We start from the raw sequence: 27,556 nt of genomic DNA, 5'->3' as shown, positions 1-27,556 counted from the left end.
TTCCCTAAGTTAAGTATCCGCGCACCTTCTTGTCCAGTCTAAATGGGCCATCTTGATTATCACTAAAAAGTTTCAGAGTAGCAGCCGTGATAGTCTGTATTCGCAAAAAGAAAAGGAGTACGTGTGGCACCTTAGAGACTAACACATTTATTTGAGCATAAGCTTTCGTGAGCTCCAGCTCACTTCATCGGATGCAACTACCAAAGTTTTTTCTTCTGCTGATAATAGCGCGTCTTAATTAATGAGACTCACAGTTTGTATGGCAACTTCCAACTTATCTGTATGTGTGTACAGATATTCTTACTTTATGTTCCATTCTGTTCATCCGATGAAGTGGGCTGTAGCCCACGAAAACTTATGTTCTAATACATTTGTTAGTCTCTAAGGTGTCACAAGCCCTCCTGTTAGAGTATCTCGCAAATTCCATTCTCTCTCTCTCGTCCCCACAGACAGACCAGAACTGAGTGTATAGTATTAGTGTCTGAAACCCTATAAGTCATTAGAATTCGCACACATATAGACTGCACGACGAGAGGAGATCTGAAGGGAAGAGCTGCGAGCAGTTGGGAGCTCTTGGAAACGTTCTCAGTGGAGACGTCAGACATGAAGTGCAGTTCATGATTGAGGGGCAAAAGAAACAGAAGTCACTTGTTATCTGAGGCAAAGTGCTGTTACTAGCGCAAAATGCTCTTCTCGGGCAAGGGACCTGTTCAGGGCATTGGGCTGACGTCTCTGAATTCTTTCGGATTCAGAAAGAAGAGATTTTTCTTTCCATAAAAGTCAGAAGGCTCCTTTTAAACCATTTGAAAACGTTTTCATGAACCTTTTTGAAAAAAAAAGAAAACATTTGACAGGGTTTACTAGGAATTTGAAAACAATTTAAAACAAAAAAAGGAAATAAAAGAGAGTGACAAACACTGGAAAACAATCAGAAACAAACTTAAAAACATAAAAAAATTCTGCCGTGTTGAGAACGCCCGTCCAAAACAAAAAGTGTTCTTTACAACGCGATCACATTTTTTCCTCTGATTTTCGCCTGCTCCCTGTATTTGAGCTTTAAAACTCTAACTGAAGTTGAACTTTTGCCTTCTATTTACTAGACTTACTGCTGTGTGTTTCAGGTTTAACGCCACCGCAGAGAGATGTCTTGCTGCTCACCCTGTGGGGAGCCACACCCCAAGCCATATCTTAACAGCACCATGGCCGCATGTTCTACAGGCTTTGGCGGCTCCAGGGTGCTGAGCTACCTTTCTCCCGCAATGGTGCCACGCCGGGGAGCAGTTCTCACGTCTTACACTCAGAACATTTGGTTTTTGTTACTATCTAATGCAAAATAAGTATCGTGACTGCACAGAGATCTTGACGGTGAAACGCCACAGCGGCCAAGAAGAACATCTTGCGTGAAATGTATCACCTTGAATTGGTTGCAGCTCCCAGTGAAAGACTGGGGAGACATTCTTTCTACGCTGCAGTATTTCTCATTTCATTGACGTTTATGTTTCATCATAATATTGGCATTCTGGTTTTCTGTTGTCTCCCATTCATTACATTTTCATATCCCTAAGGCTTCTATACCAACTTAAGACAAAGTATCCCCAAGTTTTGCTACCTCCATTTCTGAATACCTAACATGACAACTCTTCGGTCCTGATTTCTACCCAGCAGTGTTGAGATCCTCCATCTTCCTTTGGCTTCAGGTTGTTTCAATATTCATCACTTTAGGAACATGAGGTGTTCCACGTGTTTAACAAAAAATAAGTCACAGCTTTTCACAGGCTCAAGAAAACTTCTGCCACATTCTTTTTCGTAATGCCCGGCTGTAAGAATTGTTAAAACATTTTGAAAGAAAATGGAGTTTCCATAACCATAAAATTACGTTAATACATAACAAATAAATTAGTAAAGCCCAAGTTCAATGTCTTAAATGCTGGCTAACTGAGAGACCAGTAAAGAAGTTGTCAAACACAAACCATCATCAGAAGCAATGGTTCGAGTGGGAGTTTGGAGGCATTGGTACCTAGTCTGACAGTTGTATTTTTAAACCAATGTTTTCCTTGACAGGTATTTCTTTAACCAAGTCAGAAAACCTCCAAGCACAGGGAATTACACAACATCCCGAGGTAGCCTTTTTCAGGTTTTAGCCCTCCTTAGAGTTAGACAATGTTTTTTAATATGCAGCCTGAATCTTCCTTGCTGCAAAGTCGGATGATTCCCTCTTGTCCTACGAGAACAAATGAAGACCTTCCAATTGGACAGAAAACCACTGATAGAGTTTTGAGTAGAGTTTTGAACGACTTTTGCACCCACGGGTATAGTACTTCTATTTAGACCACCAACCTCAGTTTGCTTATGAGGATGTCTTGTGAGACTGTGTCAAAAGCCTTCCTAAAATAAAAACCTCATGTCTACTGCGTCTCCCCTTGCACTAGGCCAGTATCCCTGTCAAAGGAAGAAATTATTTTGGTTTTGCAGTATTTGTCTTTGAGAAATCCGTGTTGGCTATTACTTATCAGCTTATTACGTGCTTACAAACTGTTATGTAATGGTTTGTTTCAGTATCTCTCCCGGTATCATAGTTAAGCTAATTAGTCTATAATTATCGGGGGGGATCCTACTTTTTCCACCTTTTCAAAGATGGGAACTAAGTTTGCCACTTCTTCAGTCGTCTGGGATGTCACCACCTTCCGTAAGGTCTCCAAGACAATCGTTAATCTTTCAGAGAGTGCTGCAGCCAGTTCCCTAAGTACACAAGCGTGAATTTAACCAGGCCCTGCTCACTTGAATACATCTAATTTAGCTAAGTACTCTATGCTAAACCTGGTAGACTGGGTCAATTCAAACAAAAGGAATTTTATTGCTGCTAAATGGACGATCATACATGTAGGAACAAGGAAGGGAGTCCATACCTACACAATGGGGAACAAAGCAAAGTTTGATGGGTCAGACAGAGTGCACCAGCAGCGCAACATGAGCTCACAGTGTGATTCTTTGTAAAAAGGACCCATAATATTGTTGGATGTATAAACTGGTGAATCATTAGTAGGTGTTTGAAACCGATTTCTCTTCGGTATCTGCCATTGGTGATACCAGGACAAGCATACGGCAGCCGGGTTTGAGAAACTGAAAATTTGTAGAGGAGGCAGAGTGATGTGAGGGTTGGAAAAAAACACCTTAGTCTCACTAAGTCAAGGTGCGCAACATGCGTAGTTTATTAAAAAGAAATAAATTAAGAAATTGAGAGGTGACAATGTAACTTGATTACAGTTCATAGGAAGATAATTATGATAAGAAAAGTAATGTTAGAATTTTAGTGTGGCAGGGAAAATCAAAATAAAAACTTGATAAACCAAGAAGTTAAAATCATACAAATGTAATTTAGCAATTGGGTGCAAAGCTAACATCACATGGTCCTAAGATAAACCCTTAGAAAATGTTTGGGCCTTTGGTATAGGAATACCACAGAACAAGGAATAAGCCGGATATCAATAGCAGAAGTCATAGTCACACATCAGTTGATAGGCATATTATTTGGAAATGCTGAGCATCCACATCCCCAGTTGAGCTCAGCTGGAACTGTGACTACTGGGCCGCTATGAAAAACTGCCGCAGCCATGTCTTTGATATAGTAGGCTTCTCCTTAGATTTATTTTCTCAAATTCTTTTGCAGCTAAGGTCTTCTGGCCAAATTCGCATGCAAAATAGGGATCCTTGATGCCTCTCTGCCAGTGGAAAGGTGGTAGGGGCTGGAAGCTGGCCGTAAATTACAATGGGAATAACATAATTTTCCTTTACTAGTGTAGGGTAAGGAAGCTTTAGTATCAATGAAATTTGGGGCCTGGATGGTCCCATATTTCCATGACTAGGTACCATGTGTGTTTGGAAGATGTATAACGGAGAAGATGCTTCCGCCTCTGCTCATGTTTTCATTTGTCTACATGACACTGAGCTGGGTGAAATACGGATCATAAAATGGGTTCAAGCAGTCCTTTCGCGTGAAACTCCACAGCTACGAGAAAGCAAGAAAGCAAGAAAGCAAGAAAGAAAGAAAGAAAGAAAGAAAGAAAGGTTTTTGTTTATGGTTTATAGCCATAAAGAAGCCCTGGGAAGATATTTTTCTACTCTGCACTATATCTGTCTGTAACTCTATATTCGATTTCCTCTTTGCAATAAAAATTACGTTGCATCATACTATTGCCTTTCTAGTTTTTGTCTTAGCCTCCCACCAGTCGTTTTACTTCTATACATCTAGGCCTTCTATCCAGTGAGACAATTTTGGGTGCCTCCAATTTTGGGTGCCTAAGATGACACAGCTTGTTTCCCGATACCCCTTGTGGTGTGCTGATCACCTGCAGCTCCCATTGTGTTCAGGTGGCACACAGTTACGGGAGCAATTCTTATGTAACTGCCATTAAAAACAATTGGTGAGAGACCTGAGGTCCAGCAGCAGCATTCCACGTGCAGCCCTATCTTTGCCTGAAACCATGTCATTAGGATTCTGGAATCAGACTTTCCAAATCTTGAATTATGTTTAATTTTTAGCTCCGGCATTAGATAGCGTATATATTAACATAAGAGCCATAAATGATTCAGTTCTTAATTAAAGTAGTGATCTGAAGTTGAAAGGCTCATTGCTGAATTGCATCAACAATTCAAGTCTTGAATGCTGCTATATTAGCCTGGTTTTTGGTTCCTGTATAGTGTATCTCAAAGCAGAGTGATCAGTTGACACTTGTCCCTGACAATCTAGCTATAAGGGCAGTCTGAGAGTCAGCTGGACTTACCCCACGTTTTTCAAGTTTGGAGGGGCTATCAACAAATAATGGAGAATGACTGTTGTCTAACTAAGGGGAGTGAAGCAGACACTTCTGCAGCGTCTCTCACATCTTTCTTTGAAGGAGCTGGCATTGGTACGGTCGGGGACAGGAGACTGGGCTCGGTGGGCTCGATGGACTTTAGGGCTGATTGAGTACAGTAAAAGGCTTATGCGCCTGTGTTCCAGTGAATAAGGCTGTGGCACAGGTTTGACTATTCTGGAGCTGGCTGATTCTTTTTAAATGAAACATATGGCCAGCGAGTTCAGTGTCACCTCCCCAGAAAGTAGCAAGGTGATGTGGAGAAGTGATCACCACTCTGGAAGTATGGTATTTTGTCAGTTTTAGTCACTGTGTGACCTTTATAGATTTGTAAATTCCAAGGACAAATGTGGCCATTATGAAAATCTCGTCCGACCTCTTGCATTACACAGGCCCAGCGAACCTCCCTATCATAATTACTAGAGCATAACTTTTAGGCAAACATCCAATCTTGATGTAAACGTTTTCAGGGCTAGAGAATCTACCGCAACCCTTGTTAAATTAACAGAATTCCAGAAGCAGTGGCACCAGCGACAAATACAGCGGTTAAAACAACACTCTGTAATCCTATTTAAGAGTCCCCTGTATATGCGTGAGCTTTTTGGCCACAACCTACCTCTGAAAGCTCATGTTTAGTTGATCATCCGTCATAACCCCAATTTTTTTCAGTCTCGACGTCCGAGGATGGACTGCCCCATCCTTTAAGTATGATCTCAGATGTACACATTTATATTGAGTCATATTATAGTACATATTGTTTGCTTACACCCAGGTGATCCAGATCCTTCTACAACAGATTGTTCTTCAGTATTTACCACTTCCCAGATTGTAAAAGTCTCTCGCATGCCCACTTGTAATCACATATTGCGATTTATGGAGTAGCCAGCTTTTATGCTATTATGTGCTACGTTTATTTTATAACAATCTAGTTTTTTTAATCAGAATGCCATAGTCTACCAAATCAAGTGCCTTAAAGAAGTCTAGGTATATTACGTCAACACTATTACCTTACTAGCCAACCTTATAATCCCATCAAAAAGTATATTAAGTAAGTTTGAAAGGATTTATTTTCCATAAACCCGTCATGACTGGGCATTAAGATTTAGTTCTTTATTAATCAACTCTTCTATCAATTTGCCGAGGCTCGATGTCAGACCAAGAGGCCCATGGGGGAGGGATAGCTCAGTGGTTTGAGCATTGTTACAAGACAAGAAAGATAAACAATAATGAGGCAGTGAGCTTCTCACCCATTTCTTTTAAAGATCGTGGAGACAAGTCATCCAGTTTTGTTGATTAAAAACGTCTGCTTTAGTAGTTGCTGTTTAAAGTCTCTTGATATACAAGTGCGATGCAATAGTTCAGTTTGTTTTTTCCCAACAGAACAGAAATATTTACAGAATACATCTTACAATTCTACCATTTCCATCTAGTAACAGACGACCACTGCTTGGATTCTTTTTGTTTAAAAAAGTCCTGATTGTCATTATGGCTTATTGATTGTCATATGATTGTCATGCCTGGTTTATCTATGGGAAATTTATGAAATTTATCTATGACAAATCACCTCCCGCTGCTGTGCCTCAGCTTCCTTATTGATAGCCTAGGAATAAAAATAATGACCACGGCCAAAGGGGAGTCTGAGTAGGAATTATTGAAGGGTTCTGGAGCAATATGAATATAAAACAAGAATGATCAATTTTAGATAGAAATCATAGAATCATAGAAATTTATTGCTGGAAGGGAAGTCCAGAAGTCATTAAATCCAGCCCATGGGCTGAGGAAGGACCAATTAAACCAAGGCTGACATATGGGGATTTCACTGTTTCTGTTGGATGCCTATTGCAGAGCTTAAATACTCTTATATTTGAAAGTGTCTCTTAATATTTAACATAAATCTCTCCTGCTGCCCATTAAACTCATTGATCAGTGTCCCATTTATAGAGGGCAGAGACCAGTTGCTCCCTGTCTTCTTTATAACAGCCCTCAACATATTTGAAAACTATCATCAGGTTCCCGCCCCTCCTTCTTTTTCCTAGACTAAATATGCCCAGGTTTTTAATCTTTTCTCCTCGGTCAGGCTTTCTAAACCTCTTCTGGTTTTTGCTGGTTTCCTCTAGACTCTAATTTGTCCCCACCGTTTCTAAAGCTTGGCACACAGAACTGGACACAGTACTCCAGCTGTAGCCTCACCACTGCCATGCAGACCCAAGGCAATCACCTCCTGTGTCTAACGTTGAACAGTCATCTTAATACACAAAATAATGATATTCGCCTTTTTCGCAGCTTCATTGCGTTGTTGACTCATTTTCATGTTTACTATCCACTATAACCTCAGGTCCTTTCCTGCAGTACCACTCATCCAAATATTTCACATCTTTTAGCAGTGCGTTTGACCTTTCCTTCCCAAATAAAGTACTTTGCACTGATAGTTATTGAATTTTATTTTGTACAGTTCAGACCAATTCTTCCATTTCTCAAGGTCTTTTTTTGTGAAGGTCATTCTATTTGGAATTCTAATCCTGTCCTCCAAAATTCTTGCAAACTATCCCAGTTTCGGGTCATCCACAAACTTTGCAAGCATACACTCTACTCCATTATCCCAGTGATGACTCCATTGAAAACTGATCTCTTCAGGGCCACTCTAGAAACGCCCTCCCAGGGTGACAGTGAACTTTTTATAATTACTCTTTGAGCACTCTCTTTCGTGCATGCACTTTAACCTAGACTGCGTTTCCCTGGTTTACTCAGGAGAATATCATGTGGGAATATGTCCAAAACCTTGCTAAGGTCAAGATATAGCACATCTACTGCTTCGCCCCATCTACTAGGCCAGTACCCTGGTCAAAAAAGGAAATTAAGTTAGTCTGGCGTGATTGAGCCAAAAGAAATTTGATGAGGTTCAACCAGAACAAGTGCAAAATCCAGCGAAGACGCCCAGGCACTGCTAAATGCTAGGGACCGACTGGCTACGTGACAATGCCGCAGAAAAAGTCCTGGGGGTTACAGAGGACGAGAGTCAACTGGATATGAGTCAACAGTGTCCCCTTGTTGCCAAGAAAGCCAATGGCACCTTGGGCTGTATTAGTAGGAGCATTACGAGCAGATCGGGGTAAGTGCTTATTCCCCTCTATTCGCCCTGGTTGGGCCGCTCCTGGAGTATTGCATTCACTTTTAAGCGTTGCACTGTCGAAAAGATGAGAGAGAGTCCAGCGGAGGGCAACAAAAATGATTCTTGGTGTCTGGGGCACATGATTTAAGAGGAGAACTTGAGGGAACTGGGGTTGTTTAGTCTGCAAGAAGAGAAGAATGAGAGTGGATTTCATAGCTGCTTTCAACTACCTGAAAGGGGGGGTTCCAAAGAGGATGGATCTAGACTGTTCTCACTGATAGATGACAGAACAAGGAGTAATGGTCTCAACTTGCAGTGGAGGAGCTTTAGGTTTAGGAAAAACTTTTTCACCAGGAGGGTGGTGAAACCCTGGAATGCGTTACCTAGGGAGGTGGTGGAATCTCCTTCCTTAGAAGTTTTTAAGGTCAGGCTGGACAAAGCCCTGGCTGGGATAATTTAGTTGAGGATTGCTCCTGCTTTGAGAAGCACATTAGACTAAATTACCTCCTGAGGTTTTGTCCAACCTTAATCGTCTCTGATTGTATGATTGCATGACCCTCCCCCCCCCCAGTTCCCCAATCCCAAGGGATGCAGGGGAACCCCAGAGCTCCTTATTAGTCGCCTTTGACTAGGGAACCCACACAGCTCTGCAATCTGAGGGGGAATCTCCCACAGTTCCCCAACTCCGGCGGGTGCGCATCCCCCCGAGATCCAGAGTCTCCTTGGGTGTAGCGGCCCTACGGAGCTCCGCAGTCCCCGAAGGTTCGAGCTCCCGTGTCATGCGGGCATTCCCCCAGATGTCCCCCCTTCCACTGGTGTTGGAATATTCCCCCAGAGCTCTCCAGCTACCATGGGGTTTGCTCGGGGTGGGATTTCTTGCAGGTCCAGCTCCCCTGTGCCCGCTTTTGCAGGGATCCCCTCAGTATCCCACACTCCGTGGCTGTAGAGGACCCCCACGGCTCTCACTAGCAGTCTGAGGTGGTAGAGGTCCACCACGAAGCTCTCTAGCCTCTCTGGACAGGGAGGAGCCCCAGAGCTTCCCAGCTTTTGCGGGAGTGCAGGGGAGTCCCCGGAGTTCCCCACCCTCATTACTTACCAATCAAAAATTGTTACGCAGGTCACACAGGTTGAATGTACATTGTGTGCAGAAATACACAACACATTGTGTTTGAATTGATTCAAGTGTCTCATGTGATCCACATGGCTCTGTTTGCTGGTCGTCTCCTTTTTCACGTGCACCACTAAAATTTGTCTCTCCTGCATCTTTTGTAAGTTTAGTTTTAATGTTCATGTCCATTGCTAAGGATGTGTATGAAAGACTAGCATAGAAAAGGGAAAGACCAGGTTAAAGTCTATTCAGAGCAGGAACTAGGGAATAACAGATCAGTTATCTAGTGTACAACGGAATAGTAGCCTAAGTTTGATACTCCGAAAGATACTGAAACAAATGATTAAATAATCAATATCTAAGCAAAAGACGGCAATAAGATAATAGGAACATAGGTAGACGAAGTAGACGTTATATATTTTGATATATTTTGATTTTTGTAAGATTTTTTCCACAGCGTCATAATGAGTATGTGGTCTAAATGCAATTGGTATTATGTGGGTGCAAAACTCGTTCAAAAGCCTCGTCAAAGAGCAATTATCAACGGTTAGCTGTAATACTGGGTGGTCTCCAGTTGTTCTCCAGGGCCGCCATGGGCAGGAAAAGAAGGAATTGGAAGATTTAAGTTGGGAATTGGGAACCATTTTCTAACTATAAGGATATTTAAGCCCTGGAACAGCCTAACTAGGGAGGCTATGGAATCCCTGTCAAGTAGGGTCTAGTTATAGATTGTCCTCCCTCAATATAGAGAAGGTGGATGAACATTGATTTAGAAAAAAGACTACTGTTGGACCTAGTACCAATGTTTCCAGAATCCCTCTGGAAATCCCCTCTTCAGTTGATGTTTTTAAATTGACAATTTCTGCAGTGCTCTCTTATTTAGCCAGCTCTCAATACAGTCAACACAGGCTTTAGTCATTCACTTGTTTAGTTATTGTGCCATATTAATTTTTATGGCGAATCTATTTGATGTCCAAAACTGTTTTGATCAATTGCTACTAGAGATGGCCCAGCTATTATTAAAAGGGGACGTGGCAAGTCACATTTTCATGCATGAGTGTCAAAGCTCTGACGTATTTTTCAGCTAAACACATGGAACACTTCACGCCTCTTTTTCTGAAGTGCGGAATATTAACTCGCCACCTGATGCCATCTCAGCACTGCTGGATAGAAATGTGGGCTCAAGATGTGTCGTCTCAGGCACACAGACTTGGCGGGTACTTTTGTCTTCCAGAGCAAAATTCAAAGACAGAAACACATAGGAGATATTCTTGGAAAAGACAGAGCTCCGATGGCTGAATTCTTCTTTACACTAAAGAATGTTCAAATCTACTGTTACAATGGGATACAATCATTCTTACAGTGAATGAAAATGGAATTTATGGCCCGCTTACGCCCTCTGTCATTGCTAGAATGGGCTGAGTAGATCTTAACTGAGATAAGAATTAGCCGTAAAGTCTTACTATGCGAAGAAGGCCAGAACGCGGAAGCCATTGGAGGAAAGAGTCAGAAATCTAAGAGCAATAAAACATGGGAAAGACATAAATGGGGCAGAGTTTCAGAGAGGCTGAGCAGACACAGCTCAGCTGTGGAATCTGAATCTGTTTCCTGTTATTCATAGCCTGGTTATTCGTTGGATAGTCTTGATGGCTTGAACATGGCCCACAGCTCTCAAAGCCATACCCATGGCCCTATTCATAACCCCGGTATCTCCCCATAACCAGAGTAACTCTCATTGCCCGGCCCTTTTGAGGAGCCTACCGGAGCTTTCTCAGAGCAAGAGGATTGGGGTTAGGGTTCACTACCTTGGAGCCGCCACACGCCCTAGAACAGGCCTCAATAGTGCTTTTAACACGTGACTTGGGGTGTCCCCCCCACAGAGTGAGCAGCAGGACATCTTTCTGCTATGGAGTTAAACGTGAGATACACTCGAGGGAGTCTAATAAATTGAAGGCAAAAGATGAATTTCAATTAAAGGGTTAAAGCTTAAATACAGGGCTGAACTGGAGAATCGAGGAAAAATATTTGTTTGGATTCTTAAGTAAACTGACTTATTTTTGGAGAGGGAAGGTGTCGTTTTTGTTTGTTTTCTTGTTTTTCGTCCTTAATTTTGCTTAATAAAGCTAAAGTTCTAAATCAAAACATATCAGAATATTTTGTTTTGAAATTATTCAGGTGAAATATTTGGAAGTGGCAGATGGGGTATATCTCGAAATTAGCGTGTGTTTTGACAGTCTGTCAGTCACATTATCTTCTCATACACAAAATCAGGAACTACAACCTAGCTGGAGGTATTATAAGGTGGGTGCATAACTGTTTGTAAAACCATTCCCATGACTAGTTATTACTGGTTCATAGTCACTCTGTAATGTCACAGTTAGTAGCGTCTTGCAGGGATTACTTCCGGGTCCTGTTTTGTTCAATAGCTTCATCAATGATTTAGATAATGGCATAGAAAGGTCACATAAACGTTTTGATGATAACAAGCTGGGAGGGGTTGCAAGTGCTTTGGAGGCTAGGATTAAAATTCAAAATGAGCTGGAAAAAAGTGTCTGACGAAAAGGAAAGAAAAGAAAAGAAAAGAAAAGAAAAGAAAAGAAAAGAAAAGAGGTAGATGAGAAGCAGCAGGGCAAAGAGGAATGTGTGGAAGCCCTGAAGGTTTGGGAATCCCACAATTATGAATTCGGTTACATTGCTCCAGTTGCTGAGTCCCATGCTGCCAATGGATTAGCTTGCGAACACTTAGATATTCGAAGCTCCACTTTGGATGTTCGGGGTGGGTTTTTCAAAGGGATTTGGGTGTTGCATTCTCATCAATTTGGGGGCAAATGGGGATTCCTAGTCTGTTATATAGCTTTCAAAATCTGAGTCTCAGAAGGTTTTGATTGTAGATAGCATGGATGTTGATATTTTTAAGGAATATACATTGCCAGTTTCTCAGGGGACTTCGATGGAGATTCATTTATTTCCAGAAGCTGAACTATTTCAATGCAAGTGAGGCATTCACCTTTCTTCTATAGCCACTAGAATGTCAGATTATTCGTGCTCTTCTGGGAGGACATGCGGCTGTGAATGTGACAGCAATTTAAAGAAGGTTTACATCAACGCTAGGTGCATTGGGTGTCTCACTCAGTAAAAGATTTAAGGGTGGCAATTTTGCAATAGAAAATCTTCAAAAACAGACTCCAAGGAGAAACTGCTGAGCTTGAATTAATATGTAAACTAGATAACATTAACTTGGGTTTGAACAGAGGCTAGGAGTGGCTGGTCATTACACATATTGGATCGATTTCCCTAAGTTAAGTATCCGCGCACCTTCTTGTCCAGTCTAAATGGGCCATCTTGATTATCGCGAAAAAGTTTCAGAGTAGCAGCCGTGATAGCCTGTATTCGCAAAAAGAAAAGGAGTACGTGTGGCATCTTAGAGACTAACACATTTATTTGAGCATAAGCTTTCGTGAGCTCCAGCTCACTTCATCGGATGCAACTACCAAAGTTTTTTCTTCTGCTGATAATAGCGCGTCTTAATTAATGAGACCCACAGTTTGTATGGCAACTTCCAACTTAGCTGTATGTGTGTACAGATATTCTTACTTTATGTTCCATTCTGTTCATCCGATGAAGTGGGCTGTAGCCCACGAAAACTTATGTTCTAATACATTTGTTAGTCTCTAAGGTGTCACAAGCCCTCCTGTTAGAGTATCTCGCAAATTCCATTCTCTCTCTCTCGTCCCCACAGACAGACCAGAACTGAGTGTATAGTATTAGTGTCTGAAACCCTATAAGTCATTAGAATTCGCACACATATAGACTGCACGACGAGAGGAGATCTGAAGGGAAGAGCTGCGAGCAGTTGGGAGCTCTTGGAAACGTTCTCAGTGGAGACGTCAGACATGAAGTGCAGTTCATGATTGAGGGGCAAAAGAAACAGAAGTCACTTGTTATCTGAGGCAAAGTGCTGTTACTAGCGCAAAATGCTCTTCTCGGGCAAGGGACCTGTTCAGGGCATTGGGCTGACGTCTCTGAATTCTTTCGGATTCAGAAAGAAGAGATTTTTCTTTCCATAAAAGTCAGAAGGCTCCTTTTAAACCATTTGAAAACGTTTTCATGAACCTTTTTGAAAAAAAAAGAAAACATTTGACAGGGTTTACTAGGAATTTGAAAACAATTTAAAACAAAAAAAGGAAATAAAAGAGAGTGACAAACACTGGAAAACAATCAGAAACAAACTTAAAAACATAAAAAAATTCTGCCGTGTTGAGAACGCCCGTCCAAAACAAAAAGTGTTCTTTACAACGCGATCACATTTTTTCCTCTGATTTTCGCCTGCTCCCTGTATTTGAGCTTTAAAACTCTAACTGAAGTTGAACTTTTGCCTTCTATTTACTAGACTTACTGCTGTGTGTTTCAGGTTTAACGCCACCGCAGAGAGATGTCTTGCTGCTCAGCCTGTGGGGAGCCACACCCCAAGCCATATCTTAACAGCACCATGGCCGCATGTTCTACAGGCTTTGGCGGCTCCAGGGTGCTGAGCTACCTTTCTCCCGCAATGGTGCCACGCCGGGGAGCAGTTCTCACGTCTTACACTCAGAACATTTGGTTTTTGTTACTATCTAATGCAAAATAAGTATCGTGACTGCACAGAGATCTTGACGGTGAAACGCCACAGCGGCCAAGAAGAACATCTTGCGTGAAATGTATCACCTTGAATTGGTTGCAGCTCCCAGTGAAAGACTGGGGAGACATTCTTTCTACGCTGCAGTATTTCTCATTTCATTGACGTTTATGTTTCATCATAATATTGGCATTCTGGTTTTCTGTTGTCTCCCATTCATTACATTTTCATATCCCTAAGGCTTCTATACCAACTTAAGACAAAGTATCCCCAAGTTTTGCTACCTCCATTTCTGAATACCTAACATGACAACTCTTCGGTCCTGATTTCTACCCAGCAGTGTTGAGATCCTCCATCTTCCTTTGGCTTCAGGTTGTTTCAATATTCATCACTTTAGGAACATGAGGTGTTCCACGTGTTTAACAAAAAATAAGTCACAGCTTTTCACAGGCTCAAGAAAACTTCTGCCACATTCTTTTTCGTAATGCCCGGCTGTAAGAATTGTTAAAACATTTTGAAAGAAAATGGAGTTTCCATAACCATAAAATTACGTTAATACATAACAAATAAATTAGTAAAGCCCAAGTTCAATGTCTTAAATGCTGGCTAACTGAGAGACCAGTAAAGAAGTTGTCAAACACAAACCATCATCAGAAGCAATGGTTCGAGTGGGAGTTTGGAGGCATTGGTACCTAGTCTGACAGTTGTATTTTTAAACCAATGTTTTCCTTGACAGGTATTTCTTTAACCAAGTCAGAAAACCTCCAAGCACAGGGAATTACACAACATCCCGAGGTAGCCTTTTTCAGGTTTTAGCCCTCCTTAGAGTTAGACAATGTTTTTTAATATGCAACCTGAATCTTCCTTGCTGCAAAGTCGGATGATTCCCTCTTGTCCTACGAGAACAAATGAAGACCTTCCAATTGGACAGAAAACCACTGATAGAGTTTTGAGTAGAGTTTTGAACGACTTTTGCACCCACGGGTATAGTACTTCTATTTAGACCACCAACCTCAGTTTGCTTATGAGGATGTCTTGTGAGACTGTGTCAAAAGCCTTCCTAAAATAAAAACCTCATGTCTACTGCGTCTCCCCTTGCACTAGGCCAGTATCCCTGTCAAAGGAAGAAATTATTTTGGTTCTGCAGTATTTGTCTTTGAGAAATCCGTGTTGGCTATTACTTATCAGCTTATTACGTGCTTACAAACTGTTATGTAATGGTTTGTTTCAGTATCTCTCCCGGTATCATAGTTAAGCTAATTAGTCTATAATTATCGGGGGGGATCCTACTTTTTCCACCTTTTCAAAGATGGGAACTAAGTTTGCCACTTCTTCAGTCGTCTGGGATGTCACCACCTTCCGTAAGGTCTCCAAGACAATCGTTAATCTTTCAGAGAGTGCTGCAGCCAGTTCCCTAAGTACACAAGCGTGAATTTAACCAGGCCCTGCTCACTTGAATACATCTAATTTAGCTAAGTACTCTATGCTAAACCTGGTAGACTGGGTCAATTCAAACAAAAGGAATTTTATTGCTGCTAAATGGACGATCATACATGTAGGAACAAGGAAGGGAGTCCATACCTACACAATGGGGAACAAAGCAAAGTTTGATGGGTCAGACAGAGTGCACCAGCAGCGCAACATGAGCTCACAGTGTGATTCTTTGTAAAAAGGACCCATAATATTGTTGGATGTATAAACTGGTGAATCATTAGTAGGTGTTTGAAACCGATTTCTCTTCGGTATCTGCCATTGGTGATACCAGGACAAGCATACGGCAGCCGGGTTTGAGAAACTGAAAATTTGTAGAGGAGGCAGAGTGATGTGAGGGTTGGAAAAAACACCTTAGTCTCACTAAGTCAAGGTGCGCAACATGCGTAGTTTATTAAAAAGAAATAAATTAAGAAATTGAGAGGTGACAATGTAACTTGATTACAGTTCATAGGAAGATAATTATGATAAGAAAAGTAATGTTAGAATTTTAGTGTGGCAGGGAAAATCAAAATAAAAACTTGATAAACCAAGAAGTTAAAATCATACAAATGTAATTTAGCAATTGGGTGCAAAGCTAACATCACATGGTCCTAAGATAAACCCTTAGAAAATGTTTGGGCCTTTGGTATAGGAATACCACAGAACAAGGAATAAGCCGGATATCAATAGCAGAAGTCATAGTCACACATCAGTTGATAGGCATATTATTTGGAAATGCTGAGCATCCACATCCCCAGTTGAGCTCAGCTGGAACTGTGACTACTGGGCCGCTATGAAAAACTGCCGCAGCCATGTCTTTGATATAGTAGGCTTCTCCTTAGATTTATTTTCTCAAATTCTTTTGCAGCTAAGGTCTTCTGGCCAAATTCGCATGCAAAATAGGGATCCTTGATGCCTCTCTGCCAGTGGAAAGGTGGTAGGGGCTGGAAGCTGGCCGTAAATTACAATGGGAATAACATAATTTTCCTTTACTAGTGTAGGGTAAGGAAGCTTTAGTATCAATGAAATTTGGGGCCTGGATGGTCCCATATTTCCATGACTAGGTACCATGTGTGTTTGGAAGATGTATAACGGAGAAGATGCTTCCGCCTCTGCTCATGTTTTCATTTGTCTACATGACACTGAGCTGGGTGAAATACGGATCATAAAATGGGTTCAAGCAGTCCTTTCGCGTGAAACTCCACAGCTACGAGAAAGCAAGAAAGCAAGAAAGCAAGAAAGAAAGAAAGAAAGAAAGAAAGAAAGGTTTTTGTTTATGGTTTATAGCCATAAAGAAGCCCTGGGAAGATATTTTTCTACTCTGCACTATATCTGTCTGTAACTCTATATTCGATTTCCTCTTTGCAATAAAAATTACGTTGCATCATACTATTGCCTTTCTAGTTTTTGTCTTAGCCTCCCACCAGTCGTTTTACTTCTATACATCTAGGCCTTCTATCCAGTGAGACAATTTTGGGTGCCTCCAATTTTGGGTGCCTAAGATGACACAGCTTGTTTCCCGATACCCCTTGTGGTGTGCTGATCACCTGCAGCTCCCATTGTGTTCAGGTGGCACACAGTTACGGGAGCAATTCTTATGTAACTGCCATTAAAAACAATTGGTGAGAGACCTGAGGTCCAGCAGCAGCATTCCACGTGCAGCCCTATCTTTGCCTGAAACCATGTCATTAGGATTCTGGAATCAGACTTTCCAAATCTTGAATTATGTTTAATTTTTAGCTCCGGCATTAGATAGCGTATATATTAACATAAGAGCCATAAATGATTCAGTTCTTAATTAAAGTAGTGATCTGAAGTTGAAAGGCTCATTGCTGAATTGCATCAACAATTCAAGTCTTGAATGCTGCTATATTAGCCTGGTTTTTGGTTCCTGTATAGTGTATCTCAAAGCAGAGTGATCAGTTGACACTTGTCCCTGACAATCTAGCTATAAGGGCAGTCTGAGAGTCAGCTGGACTTACCCCACGTTTTTCAAGTTTGGAGGGGCTATCAACAAATAATGGAGAATGACTGTTGTCTAACTAAGGGGAGTGAAGCAGACACTTCTGCAGCGTCTCTCACATCTTTCTTTGAAGGAGCTGGCATTGGTACGGTCGGGGACAGGAGACTGGGCTCGGTGGGCTCGATGGACTTTAGGGCTGATTGAGTACAGTAAAAGGCTTATGCGCCTGTGTTCCAGTGAATAAGGCTGTGGCACAGGTTTGACTATTCTGGAGCTGGCTGATTCTTTTTAAATGAAACATATGGCCAGCGAGTTCAGTGTCACCTCCCCAGAAAGTAGCAAGGTGATGTGGAGAAGTGATCACCACTCTGGAAGTATGGTATTTTGTCAGTTTTAGTCACTGTGTGACCTTTATAGATTTGTAAATTCCAAGGACAAATGTGGCCATTATGAAAATCTCGTCCGACCTCTTGCATTACACAGGCCCAGCGAACCTCCCTATCATAATTACTAGAGCATAACTTTTAGGCAAACATCCAATCTTGATGTAAACGTTTTCAGGGCTAGAGAATCTACCGCAACCCTTGTTAAATTAACAGAATTCCAGAAGCAGTGGCACCAGCGACAAATACAGCGGTTAAAACAACACTCTGTAATCCTATTTAAGAGTCCCCTGTATATGCGTGAGCTTTTTGGCCACAACCTACCTCTGAAAGCTCATGTTTAGTTGATCATCCGTCATAACCCCAATTTTTTTCAGTCTCGACGTCCGAGGATGGACTGCCCCATCCTTTAAGTATGATCTCAGATGTACACATTTATATTGAGTCATATTATAGTACATATTGTTTGCTTACACCCAGGTGATCCAGATCCTTCTACAACAGATTGTTCTTCAGTATTTACCACTTCCCAGATTGTAAAAGTCTCTCGCATGCCCACTTGTAATCACATATTGCGATTTATGGAGTAGCCAGCTTTTATGCTATTATGTGCTACGTTTATTTTATAACAATCTAGTTTTTTTAATCAGAATGCCATAGTCTACCAAATCAAGTGCCTTAAAGAAGTCTAGGTATATTACGTCAACACTATTACCTTACTAGCCAACCTTATAATCCCATCAAAAAGTATATTAAGTAAGTTTGAAAGGATTTATTTTCCATAAACCCGTCATGATGGGCATTAAGATTTAGTTCTTTATTAATCAACTCTTCTATCAATTTGCCGAGGCTCGATGTCAGACCAAGAGGCCCATGGGGGAGGGATAGCTCAGTGGTTTGAGCATTGTTACAAGACAAGAAAGATAAACAATAATGAGGCAGTGAGCTTCTCACCCATTTCTTTTAAAGATCGTGGAGACAAGTCATCCAGTTTTGTTGATTAAAAACGTCTGCTTTAGTAGTTGCTGTTTAAAGTCTCTTGATATACAAGTGCGATGCAATAGTTCAGTTTGTTTTTTCCCAACAGAACAGAAATATTTACAGAATACATCTTACAATTCTACCATTTCCATCTAGTAACAGACGACCACTGCTTGGATTCTTTTTGTTTAAAAAAGTCCTGATTGTCATTATGACTTATTGATTGTCATATGATTGTCATGCCTGGTTTATCTATGGGAAATTTATGAAATTTATCTATGACAAATCACCTCCCGCTGCTGTGCCTCAGCTTCCTTATTGATAGCCTAGGAATAAAAATAATGACCACGGCCAAAGGGGAGTCTGAGTAGGAATTATTGAAGGGTTCTGGAGCAATATGAATATAAAACAAGAATGATCAATTTTAGATAGAAATCATAGAATCATAGAAATTTATTGCTGGAAGGGAAGTCCAGAAGTCATTAAATCCAGCCCATGGGCTGAGGAAGGACCAATTAAACCAAGGCTGACATATGGGGATTTCACTGTTTCTGTTGGATGCCTATTGCAGAGCTTAAATACTCTTATATTTGAAAGTGTCTCTTAATATTTAACATAAATCTCTCCTGCTGCCCATTAAACTCATTGATCAGTGTCCCATTTATAGAGGGCAGAGACCAGTTGCTCCCTGTCTTCTTTATAACAGCCCTCAACATATTTGAAAACTATCATCAGGTTCCCGCCCCTCCTTCTTTTTCCTAGACTAAATATGCCCAGGTTTTTAATCTTTTCTCCTCGGTCAGGCTTTCTAAACCTCTTCTGGTTTTTGCTGGTTTCCTCTAGACTCTAATTTGTCCCCACCGTTTCTAAAGCTTGGCACACAGAACTGGACACAGTACTCCAGCTGTAGCCTCACCACTGCCATGCAGACCCAAGGCAATCACCTCCTGTGTCTAACGTTGAACAGTCATCTTAATACACAAAATAATGATATTCGCCTTTTTCGCAGCTTCATTGCGTTGTTGACTCATTTTCATGTTTACTATCCACTATAACCTCAGGTCCTTTCCTGCAGTACCACTCATCCAAATATTTCACATCTTTTAGCAGTGCGTTTGACCTTTCCTTCCCAAATAAAGTACTTTGCACTGATAGTTATTGAATTTTATTTTGTACAGTTCAGACCAATTCTTCCATTTCTCAAGGTCTTTTTTTGTGAAGGTCATTCTATTTGGAATTCTAATCCTGTCCTCCAAAATTCTTGCAAACTATCCCAGTTTCGGGGTCATCCACAAACTTTGCAAGCATACACTCTACTCCATTATCCCAGTGATGACTCCATTGAAAACTGATCTCTTCAGGGCCACTCTAGAAACGCCCTCCCAGGGTGACAGTGAACTTTTTATAATTACTCTTTGAGCACTCTCTTTCGTGCATGCACTTTAACCTAGACTGCGTTTCCCTGGTTTACTCAGGAGAATATCATGTGGGAATATGTCCAAAACCTTGCTAAGGTCAAGATATAGCACATCTACTGCTTCGCCCCATCTACTAGGCCAGTACCCTGGTCAAAAAAGGAAATTAAGTTAGTCTGGCGTGATTGAGCCAAAAGAAATTTGATGAGGTTCAACCAGAACAAGTGCAAAATCCAGCGAAGACGCCCAGGCACTGCTAAATGCTAGGGACCGACTGGCTACGTGACAATGCCGCAGAAAAAGTCCTGGGGGTTACAGAGGACGAGAGTCAACTGGATATGAGTCAACAGTGTCCCCTTGTTGCCAAGAAAGCCAATGGCACCTTGGGCTGTATTAGTAGGAGCATTACGAGCAGATCGGGGTAAGTGCTTATTCCCCTCTATTCGCCCTGGTTGGGCCGCTCCTGGAGTATTACATTCACTTTTAAGCGTTGCACTGTCGAAAAGATGAGAGAGAGTCCAGCGGAGGGCAACAAAAATGATTCTTGGTGTCTGGGGCACATGATTTAAGAGGAGAACTTGAGGGAACTGGGGTTGTTTAGTCTGCAAGAAGAGAAGAATGAGAGTGGATTTCATAGCTGCTTTCAACTACCTGAAAGGGGGGGTTCCAAAGAGGATGGATCTAGACTGTTCTCACTGATAGATGACAGAACAAGGAGTAATGGTCTCAACTTGCAGTGGAGGAGCTTTAGGTTTAGGAAAAACTTTTTCACCAGGAGGGTGGTGAAACCCTGGAATGCGTTACCTAGGGAGGTGGTGGAATCTCCTTCCTTAGAAGTTTTTAAGGTCAGGCTGGACAAAGCCCTGGCTGGGATAATTTAGTTGAGGATTGCTCCTGCTTTGAGAAGCACATTAGACTAAATTACCTCCTGAGGTTTTGTCCAACCTTAATCGTCTCTGATTGTATGATTGCATGACCCTCCCCCCCCCCCAGTTCCCCAATCCCAAGGGATGCAGGGGAACCCCAGAGCTCCTTATTAGTCGCCTTTGACTAGGGAACCCACACAGCTCTGCAATCTGAGGGGGAATCTCCCACAGTTCCCCAACTCCGGCGGGTGCGCATCCCCCCGAGATCCAGAGTCTCCTTGGGTGTAGCGGCCCTACGGAGCTCCGCAGTCCCCGAAGGTTCGAGCTCCCGTGTCATGCGGGCATTCCCCCAGATGTCCCCCCTTCCACTGGTGTTGGAATATTCCCCCAGAGCTCTCCAGCTACCATGGGGTTTGCTCGGGGTGGGATTTCTTGCAGGTCCAGCTCCCCTGTGCCCGCTTTTGCAGGGATCCCCTCAGTATCCCACACTCCGTGGCTGTAGAGGACCCCCACGGCTCTCACTAGCAGTCTGAGGTGGTAGAGGTCCACCACGAAGCTCTCTAGCCTCTCTGGACAGGGAGGAGCCCCAGAGCTTCCCAGCTTTTGCGGGAGTGCAGGGGAGTCCCCGGAGTTCCCCACCCTCATTACTTACCAATCAAAAATTGTTACGCAGGTCACACAGGTTGAATGTACATTGTGTGCAGAAATACACAACACATTGTGTTTGAATTGATTCAAGTGTCTCATGTGATCCACATGGCTCTGTTTGCTGGTCGTCTCCTTTTTCACGTGCACCACTAAAATTTGTCTCTCCTGCATCTTTTGTAAGTTTAGTTTTAATGTTCATGTCCATTGCTAAGGATGTGTATGAAAGACTAGCATAGAAAAGGGAAAGACCAGGTTAAAGTCTATTCAGAGCAGGAACTAGGGAATAACAGATCAGTTATCTAGTGTACAACGGAATAGTAGCCTAAGTTTGATACTCCGAAAGATACTGAAACAAATGATTAAATAATCAATATCTAAGCAAAAGACGGCAATAAGATAATAGGAACATAGGTAGACGAAGTAGACGTTATATATTTTGATATATTTTGATTTTTGTAAGATTTTTTCCACAGCGTCATAATGAGTATGTGGTCTAAATGCAATTGGTATTATGTGGGTGCAAAACTCGTTCAAAAGCCTCGTCAAAGAGCAATTATCAACGGTTAGCTGTAATACTGGGTGGTCTCCAGTTGTTCTCCAGGGCCGCCATGGGCAGGAAAAGAAGGAAGGAAGATTTAAGTTGGGAATTGGGAACCATTTTCTAACTATAAGGATATTTAAGCCCTGGAACAGCCTAACTAGGGAGGCTATGGAATCCCTGTCAAGTAGGGTCTAGTTATAGATTGTCCTCCCTCAATATAGAGAAGGTGGATGAACATTGATTTAGAAAAAAGACTACTGTTGGACCTAGTACCAATGTTTCCAGAATCCCTCTGGAAATCCCCTCTTCAGTTGATGTTTTTAAATTGACAATTTCTGCAGTGCTCTCTTATTTAGCCAGCTCTCAATACAGTCAACACAGGCTTTAGTCATTCACTTGTTTAGTTATTGTGCCATATTAATTTTTATGGCGAATCTATTTGATGTCCAAAACTGTTTTGATCAATTGCTACTAGAGATGGCCCAGCTATTATTAAAAGGGGACGTGGCAAGTCACATTTTCATGCATGAGTGTCAAAGCTCTGACGTATTTTTCAGCTAAACACATGGAACACTTCACGCCTCTTTTTCTGAAGTGCGGAATATTAACTCGCCACCTGATGCCATCTCAGCACTGCTGGATAGAAATGTGGGCTCAAGATGTGTCGTCTCAGGCACACAGACTTGGCGGGTACTTTTGTCTTCCAGAGCAAAATTCAAAGACAGAAACACATAGGAGATATTCTTGGAAAAGACAGAGCTCCGATGGCTGAATTCTTCTTTACACTAAAGAATGTTCAAATCTACTGTTACAATGGGATACAATCATTCTTACAGTGAATGAAAATGGAATTTATGGCCCGCTTACGCCCTCTGTCATTGCTAGAATGGGCTGAGTAGATCTTAACTGAGATAAGAATTAGCCGTAAAGTCTTACTATGCGAAGAAGGCCAGAACGCGGAAGCCATTGGAGGAAAGAGTCAGAAATCTAAGAGCAATAAAACATGGGAAAGACATAAATGGGGCAGAGTTTCAGAGAGGCTGAGCAGACACAGCTCAGCTGTGGAATCTGAATCTGTTTCCTGTTATTCATAGCCTGGTTATTCGTTGGATAGTCTTGATGGCTTGAACATGGCCCACAGCTCTCAAAGCCATACCCATGGCCCTATTCATAACCCCGGTATCTCCCCATAACCAGAGTAACTCTCATTGCCCGGCCCTTTTGAGGAGCCTACCGGAGCTTTCTCAGAGCAAGAGGATTGGGGTTAGGGTTCACTACCTTGGAGCCGCCACACGCCCTAGAACAGGCCTCAATAGTGCTTTTAACACGTGACTTGGGGTGTCCCCCCCACAGAGTGAGCAGCAGGACATCTTTCTGCTATGGAGTTAAACGTGAGATACACTCGAGGGAGTCTAATAAATTGAAGGCAAAAGATGAATTTCAATTAAAGGGTTAAAGCTTAAATACAGGGCTGAACTGGAGAATCGAGGAAAAATATTTGTTTGGATTCTTAAGTAAACTGACTTATTTTTGGAGAGGGAAGGTGTCGTTTTTGTTTGTTTTCTTGTTTTTCGTCCTTAATTTTGCTTAATAAAGCTAAAGTTCTAAATCAAAACATATCAGAATATTTTGTTTTGAAATTATTCAGGTGAAATATTTGGAAGTGGCAGATGGGGTATATCTCGAAATTAGCGTGTGTTTTGACAGTCTGTCAGTCACATTATCTTCTCATACACAAAATCAGGAACTACAACCTAGCTGGAGGTATTATAAGGTGGGTGCATAACTGTTTGTAAAACCATTCCCATGACTAGTTATTACTGGTTCATAGTCACTCTGTAATGTCACAGTTAGTAGCGTCTTGCAGGGATTACTTCCGGGTCCTGTTTTGTTCAATAGCTTCATCAATGATTTAGATAATGGCATAGAAAGGTCACATAAACGTTTTGATGATAACAAGCTGGGAGGGGTTGCAAGTGCTTTGGAGGCTAGGATTAAAATTCAAAATGAGCTGGAAAAAAGTGTCTGACGAAAAGGAAAGAAAAGAAAAGAAAAGAAAAGAAAAGAAAAGAAAAGAAAAGAGGTAGATGAGAAGCAGCAGGGCAAAGAGGAATGTGTGGAAGCCCTGAAGGTTTGGGAATCCCACAATTATGAATTCGGTTACATTGCTCCAGTTGCTGAGTCCCATGCTGCCAATGGATTAGCTTGCGAACACTTAGATATTCGAAGCTCCACTTTGGATGTTCGGGGTGGGTTTTTCAAAGGGATTTGGATGTTGCATTCTCATCAATTTGGGGGCAAATGGGGATTCCTAGTCTGTTATATAGCTTTCAAAATCTGAGTCTCAGAAGGTTTTGATTGTAGATAGCATGGATGTTGATATTTTTAAGGAATATACATTGCCAGTTTCTCAGGGGACTTCGATGGAGATTCATTTATTTCCAGAAGCTGAACTATTTCAATGCAAGTGAGGCATTCACCTTTCTTCTATAGCCACTAGAATGTCAGATTATTCGTGCTCTTCTGGGAGGACATGCGGCTGTGAATGTGACAGCAATTTAAAGAAGGTTTACATCAACGCTAGGTGCATTGGGTGTCTCACTCAGTAAAAGATTTAAGGGTGGCAATTTTGCAATAGAAAATCTTCAAAAACAGACTCCAAGGAGAAACTGCTGAGCTTGAATTAATATGTAAACTAGATAACATTAACTTGGGTTTGAACAGAGGCTAGGAGTGGCTGGTCATTACACATATTGGATCGATTTCCCTAAGTTAAGTATCCGCGCACCTTCTTGTCCAGTCTAAATGGGCCATCTTGATTATCGCGAAAAAGTTTCAGAGTAGCAGCCGTGATAGCCTGTATTCGCAAAAAGAAAAGGAGTACGTGTGGCATCTTAGAGACTAACACATTTATTTGAGCATAAGCTTTCGTGAGCTCCAGCTCACTTCATCGGATGCAACTACCAAAGTTTTTTCTTCTGCTGATAATAGCGCGTCTTAATTAATGAGACCCACAGTTTGTATGGCAACTTCCAACTTAGCTGTATGTGTGTACAGATATTCTTACTTTATGTTCCATTCTGTTCATCCGATGAAGTGGGCTGTAGCCCACGAAAACTTATGTTCTAATACATTTGTTAGTCTCTAAGGTGTCACAAGCCCTCCTGTTAGAGTATCTCGCAAATTCCATTCTCTCTCTCTCGTCCCCACAGACAGACCAGAACTGAGTGTATAGTATTAGTGTCTGAAACCCTATAAGTCATTAGAATTCGCACACATATAGACTGCACGACGAGAGGAGATCTGAAGGGAAGAGCTGCGAGCAGTTGGGAGCTCTTGGAAACGTTCTCAGTGGAGACGTCAGACATGAAGTGCAGTTCATGATTGAGGGGCAAAAGAAACAGAAGTCACTTGTTATCTGAGGCAAAGTGCTGTTACTAGCGCAAAATGCTCTTCTCGGGCAAGGGACCTGTTCAGGGCATTGGGCTGACGTCTCTGAATTCTTTCGGATTCAGAAAGAAGAGATTTTTCTTTCCATAAAAGTCAGAAGGCTCCTTTTAAACCATTTGAAAACGTTTTCATGAACCTTTTTGAAAAAAAAAGAAAACATTTGACAGGGTTTACTAGGAATTTGAAAACAATTTAAAACAAAAAAAGGAAATAAAAGAGAGTGACAAACACTGGAAAACAATCAGAAACAAACTTAAAAACATAAAAAAATTCTGCCGTGTTGAGAACGCCCGTCCAAAACAAAAAGTGTTCTTTACAACGCGATCACATTTTTTCCTCTGATTTTCGCCTGCTCCCTGTATTTGAGCTTTAAAACTCTAACTGAAGTTGAACTTTTGCCTTCTATTTACTAGACTTACTGCTGTGTGTTTCAGGTTTAACGCCACCGCAGAGAGATGTCTTGCTGCTCAGCCTGTGGGGAGCCACACCCCAAGCCATATCTTAACAGCACCATGGCCGCATGTTCTACAGGCTTTGGCGGCTCCAGGGTGCTGAGCTACCTTTCTCCCGCAATGGTGCCACGCCGGGGAGCAGTTCTCACGTCTTACACTCAGAACATTTGGTTTTTGTTACTATCTAATGCAAAATAAGTATCGTGACTGCACAGAGATCTTGACGGTGAAACGCCACAGCGGCCAAGAAGAACATCTTGCGTGAAATGTATCACCTTGAATTGGTTGCAGCTCCCAGTGAAAGACTGGGGAGACATTCTTTCTACGCTGCAGTATTTCTCATTTCATTGACGTTTATGTTTCATCATAATATTGGCATTCTGGTTTTCTGTTGTCTCCCATTCATTACATTTTCATATCCCTAAGGCTTCTATACCAACTTAAGACAAAGTATCCCCAAGTTTTGCTACCTCCATTTCTGAATACCTAACATGACAACTCTTCGGTCCTGATTTCTACCCAGCAGTGTTGAGATCCTCCATCTTCCTTTGGCTTCAGGTTGTTTCAATATTCATCACTTTAGGAACATGAGGTGTTCCACGTGTTTAACAAAAAATAAGTCACAGCTTTTCACAGGCTCAAGAAAACTTCTGCCACATTCTTTTTCGTAATGCCCGGCTGTAAGAATTGTTAAAACATTTTGAAAGAAAATGGAGTTTCCATAACCATAAAATTACGTTAATACATAACAAATAAATTAGTAAAGCCCAAGTTCAATGTCTTAAATGCTGGCTAACTGAGAGACCAGTAAAGAAGTTGTCAAACACAAACCATCATCAGAAGCAATGGTTCGAGTGGGAGTTTGGAGGCATTGGTACCTAGTCTGACAGTTGTATTTTTAAACCAATGTTTTCCTTGACAGGTATTTCTTTAACCAAGTCAGAAAACCTCCAAGCACAGGGAATTACACAACATCCCGAGGTAGCCTTTTTCAGGTTTTAGCCCTCCTTAGAGTTAGACAATGTTTTTTAATATGCAAGCCTGAATCTTCCTTGCTGCAAAGTCGGATGATTCCCTCTTGTCCTACGAGAACAAATGAAGACCTTCCAATTGGACAGAAAACCACTGATAGAGTTTTGAGTAGAGTTTTGAACGACTTTTGCACCCACGGGTATAGTACTTCTATTTAGACCACCAACCTCAGTTTGCTTATGAGGATGTCTTGTGAGACTGTGTCAAAAGCCTTCCTAAAATAAAAACCTCATGTCTACTGCGTCTCCCCTTGCACTAGGCCAGTATCCCTGTCAAAGGAAGAAATTATTTTGGTTTTGCAGTATTTGTCTTTGAGAAATCCGTGTTGGCTATTACTTATCAGCTTATTACGTGCTTACAAACTGTTATGTAATGGTTTGTTTCAGTATCTCTCCCGGTATCATAGTTAAGCTAATTAGTCTATAATTATCGGGGGGGATCCTACTTTTTCCACCTTTTCAAAGATGGGAACTAAGTTTGCCACTTCTTCAGTCGTCTGGGATGTCACCACCTTCCGTAAGGTCTCCAAGACAATCGTTAATCTTTCAGAGAGTGCTGCAGCCAGTTCCCTAAGTACACAAGCGTGAATTTAACCAGGCCCTGCTCACTTGAATACATCTAATTTAGCTAAGTACTCTATGCTAAACCTGGTAGACTGGGTCAATTC

This window comes from Chelonia mydas, chromosome 24 (assembly GCF_015237465.2).
Source record: "Chelonia mydas isolate rCheMyd1 chromosome 24, rCheMyd1.pri.v2, whole genome shotgun sequence".
Classification (NCBI taxonomy): Eukaryota; Metazoa; Chordata; order Testudines; family Cheloniidae; genus Chelonia; species Chelonia mydas.
The sequence above is the reverse complement of the archived record's forward strand: the minus strand, read 5'-3'. Positions refer to the sequence as shown.